Here is a 5164-nt window from a genome sequence, read left to right on the forward strand (position 1 = left end):
GCCTGGGGAGCGATCTGTCTTTATTATGCACTCAGTGGTCAGTCCTGCTTCTGGAGTGGGACAGGTTGTAGTGGCAGATGCGGAGAGCCCATTACCATTTTCCGGGTGACAGCCATGACTTGAGGAAGGGTTGAGGGATATTCACGTTGCTTCTCCTGTGTCTCTTTGTGTTGTAGCTTCTCTCTTATGTAGAGCTGCTATTTGCATTTTCTTTCACCATGACAAAAGCAAGAATGGCCCTATTTGCCTAAAGCAGCGCATACGTTCTTAGCAGCATGATTTGAGCTCCAAGCATGTAGGTGACGCCTTGCATGAGACAGCTGGAAAAAACACGAAAGATTATAGCCAGCTCCACAGAAATGATGAAAAGGAAAAGCATGGTTCATAAATATTTACGTCTAAGTGCAGTTTGTCATCTCTGTGGGTGCTGACAGTATGGTTGACATCGAGTAACAGTTCCAGGATTTTAAAGAAATTGGCACATCCCTACCTTGAAGCCTCTATAGGGAAAATAAATCAGCGTTCTACAATTCTTGAGCAATTGTGGTTCATCTTCTTCTGAAGTTCGTAAACACCCTGTGAGCAACCTGTCTCCCTCCCTCCATCATGTTATAACCAACCGATAAATGCTTATCACATTCTTGAACAATACTTTTTACAGCAAAGCTGTGTATGCCTAGCTTCTGAAAAAAAATGCATGCGTCTGTCGAGCCGTGTGGATCGTGAATTTCTCCCGATCTTTGCACCAATTCCGAATATAGTGCAATACCGGGCCGACCACGGCGGAGGCGAAGCAGGCTTTAAACACTCCGCCATGTTGCAAAAATTAGTCTAATGTCTTCGGTACAAATACAATCCGTATCAGATATTAAGCTGATATGAACAGATGCAGCATTTTGACCCGCGTTGGCCTTGTCTACCTTCGCATCGCCTTTTCTTTGTCAAAATTCACTTTTTGGTAAAGGTTTGGTGAAACAATGGCAAGTGGTTTATCTCCTTGATGTTGCAAAGGTTTGGAGTAAGTTGTTATGCTGGAGTGAATGTGGTTACCACGCGTCACCGGTCGTGTATCTATCTGGCATTCGGCAAGAACGTCGTTCTTGCCGAATGCTAGATTCGGGCCTTCAAGGTGATAATAAATGAAATGAAATGAAGCGACGTCTTGGTAGGCTACTGGATCCTCGGTACGCAGTTGCTGCTTGCACGCGCCTGCATTCTTGTGCCCCGGCTGCAGCATCGGCACGGTGTAGATGCGCTCGATTCGGGTTCCGCTTTCGACGTGCTTGTCGAATGCTGCCTGTTCCTCAGGAGTACGTATGACGCGTGGCCTATCCATTTCGCAACCGGAGAGAAAATGCTGTGCGCGTGCTCGTCTGCAACTGAGAGCAACGATGTCAGTGCTGGCGCAGCCAATTTCACGCTTCTCTTTCTATATTCTTTTTTTTTTCGCGCATGCACGTGGGGTTGTGCTGGAGGAGTTTTCGGCGTACAGGCGACAGAAGGACGTACGCACGAATCGGCTACCCATATACAGCTCCGCTGTAATATAGTTATCACACAGCACAGCTTCGCTCGTCATGCTTCTTCACAGAGTGCAAGGGTATTTAGGTTATTTACAGTTGATATGATGATAGCAATTCCAAAACGTTTCGGATTGAAATTCGACTACGTATTTTTGGTTTACTACTAAAACGTAATCCATAAGTATTAACAAGCTTGTAGTACGTTAGTTTAGGTGAAAGCTCTTACACCACCTAATAATAGGCAACAATAAAAGGAAAATACGATGCGATTGTTGCTTCCACTCTATTCAAATATGAATAAAGGGGAAATCAGACATCCACCCATTCGTAGCAATTGCTACAAAGGAAACCCATACGGGTTCCTCGAAAGAAAAGCCTCGCAGCTGAAGAAAAATTCGTCCTTGTCCGGGACTCGAACCCGGGACTCCCGCCTTTCCGGGGCAGCCGCTCTATCATCTCAGCTAACTAGGCTGCTAGGAGTTGGCAAGGCGAAGTCGAATTTGTCAACAACTCCAAGCAAAGGCAAGAGTTTGAAGTAATAGTTCTGCGGAAACACGCAAGGTGGCGAGAAGTAATTAATAAAGAGGAAATGAGACATCAGACGGGTGCGAAATGTGCAGGAATACTTGAAGCTATCAGTTTTATGAGAACGCCGGCACCTCATAAATGAACGGTGTTCTGCGAGGGAAAATCAGCGCTACCGGCGCTAAAATGCTTTTTAAAGAAAGGACCATGTTGCCGCGAGACAGAAATCTGTCGGATTAGGCCAGCATCGTTTAAGAAGATGTAGAGGTAGCTCCTGGCCATATTGGCTGCTGTGACTCCTGTGCTGCTTGCCTTACTTGTAAATACTTGTAAATATAAATTTTTTGTGCAACATTTCTGGCGGAGGTGCTGGGTACACTGCTGGTATATAACCATCATCCCAGCATGGCGCTCCAAAATGGCCGCCACGTTGTCCACTCGGCAATGGCCACTGAAGCACACACCGCGCCGGAACTTACCGCGTCGCAGCCGTCCCCACCGTCTGTCATCTTATCGCTTACAAACGATCCAGGCACCTTCTGTGGCGCAGATAACGTGGACGTTGAAGATTGGATTTCATGGTACGAGCGTGTCAGCAAACAGAACAGGGGGGACGATACCCTTGTGTTGGTAAATGTGGTATTTTACCTTAAGGGAACTGCGCGCGTCTGTTACGAGAAGCATGAGCACGATCTCACCAGCTGGGACCTATGCAAAGAAATACTGAACGACTTGTTCGGCAAGCCCTTGTGTCGTCAGCTAGCCGCTAAAAAAGTACTTGGCTCTCGCCCCCTGTCATCTACTGAATCATACATTTCGTATATTCAGGATAATCTAGCGCTTTGCAGCAATGTTGACGGTGATAAGTCCGAAGCGGACAAGATCGCGCACATACTCAAAGGTATCGCCGACGACGCATTCAACCTCTTGGTATTTAGGAACTGTGCTACCGTGGATGCCATCTTGAAAGAGTGCTGGCGATTCGAACAAGCAAAATCCCGCCGTATTGCCCAGCAATTTACCAGGCTCCATAATACTGCCGCATCGTCGTCATGCGAAGAGCCGCCACAGATCACCTGCTTCGGACACTTTAACACGTATCGTTCGTCGTGAAATAGAAGTAATGCAACCAGCCCCTCTTGTTCCCGATGTCTCGACTGCTAACCAATCTATGGTTTCCTTGATTCAAACCATGGTTCGATAGAAGGTTGCTAATTTGGGATTCTTCTCTGTCTTCCCCATGCGCGTTCGACCAGTTACACCAGTCACACCATCAGTTCCACCAGTCGCATCGAGGGGCCAGCCCTTTTATTCGCGATACCCCAATTCTGCGGAGTGGAGGACGCCAGATGATCGCCCAATATGCTTGCGTGCTGTCGAGTTGGGCATATTGCGCGGCACTGCTGGAGCCGTCGGGCGTCGCCGATTTGCTGGAGCGCCGACAACCGTCGTCCTGAAAACTACTCCCGTACAATATCGTGGCGCTCTCTCTTTACCTACTGACACGCCCGATGTTGACACTCGCACTAATGTGTATAGCAGGTCACGATCACCGCGCGACCGCCGATCTCGCTCACCGCAAGCCCGCCGTTTCCTGTCGTCTGCCAACCCTGGACGCTACGCAACGAAAAACTGACGAGTGCAGCCTCCGAAGTTGACGCAGCGTTTGTGACCCGGCTTCGATATCCTCGTCTTACTGTACCTACCCGCTCTAATTTGCTTGAATCGATGGTGTTACTGTTACGGCGCTTATTGACACCGGCGCACAAATCTTGGTGATGAGCGCTAGTCTTCGTGGGAAGCTGAAGAAAGTCCCAACACCTGCCGTGCAAAGTGTAGTAAAGTCGCTGATGGAAGCACACGTACCGTTGTCGGAACACGTACTTCCCGCGTCACTATATCCGGCCATCGGACAAGTGCTCTGTTTATTGTGCGTGAGCAGCGCCCATAAGAGGTGATCTTGGACAGTGACTTTTTATCCACACATTCAGCCCTTGTCGATTGTGGTGCCGCTGTCCTTCAACTTGAACTCCTTCAGTCCCCTAGACTACTACTGCTCGGCCTACGCAACTGTATACAGTTGCGTTTGTGCGACTGCCGCCGCAATCCACTACTTATGTTCTTTTGTCGTCCTCCTACTGTCGCTGACGGGGAATACGTTGCATCCCCTATTAATGACGTTGTATTGGCACACAATGTTACTCTACCACACACTGTTGTCCAAATTGTCAACAATGAATGTTATCTCCATGTGCTCAACTTCGGCTTATCCGCCCATGTTCTACCTTCCAGGATCGCACCTGCGGCATTGTAATCTCTAAATGGCTGTCAGATTTCCACGCTAACATCTGAAGCCCCTTCACGTCCTAGGAGTGCAGCAGGGTCCATTAGCTTGACCACCAGTGAATTCGACAAAATGATCCCCGCGGCCCTTTCACCTGCACACGCTGCTGAACTTTGGGGTGTTTTAGCGTCTTATCGGGATGATTTGAGTTCGACAACCGCCCGCTAGGCCAGACAACCGTTGTCATGCATCGAATCGACACCGGCGACGCAAACCCTATTCATCAACGTCCGTACCGTGTTTCTGCTGTTGAACGGGTGATTATGCAAAAAGAAGTCGACAAGATGATAGAAAAAGAGATTATAGAACCCTCGAGTAGGCCATCGGTATCTCCAGTTGTGCTCTTCAAGAAAAAAGGCCGCACTTGGCGTTTATGTGTAGATTACAGGTTTCTAAACAACATCACGAAGAAGGCCGTATATCTGTTGCCTCGTATAGATGACGCCCTCGACTGCCTCAATGGAGCGAGTGCTTTTTCATTCATCGATCTGCGGTGTGGCTATTGGGAAATTGCCGGAGATGCTATGCACTGCGAGAAGACCACATTTGTTTGACCTGACGGGCTATACCAATTTAAGGTTATAACCTTCGGTCTACGCCAGCCACATATGAGTGCATTATGGATTCGCTCCTTCGAAGCTCCGAATAGTCGACCTGCTTATGCTACCTGGATGACGTTATTGTTTTTTCAACGATGTTTTCCAGCCATATTCAGCGCCTGTCGGCAATTCTCCAAGCGTTTCTCAGCGCCTGTCTTCACCTCTACTCATCC

General features: G+C 48.4%; 1 pseudogene; it reads right to left on the reverse strand.

Moving 5' to 3' along the window:
• Nucleotides 1-735: 735 nt before the first annotated feature.
• LOC126541075 (U2 spliceosomal RNA) lies at nucleotides 736-916 on the reverse strand (annotated as a pseudogene).
• Nucleotides 917-5164: the final 4248 nt, after the last annotated feature.

This window comes from Dermacentor andersoni, chromosome 2 (assembly GCF_023375885.2).
Source record: "Dermacentor andersoni chromosome 2, qqDerAnde1_hic_scaffold, whole genome shotgun sequence".
NCBI classification, from domain to species: domain Eukaryota; kingdom Metazoa; phylum Arthropoda; class Arachnida; order Ixodida; family Ixodidae; genus Dermacentor; species Dermacentor andersoni.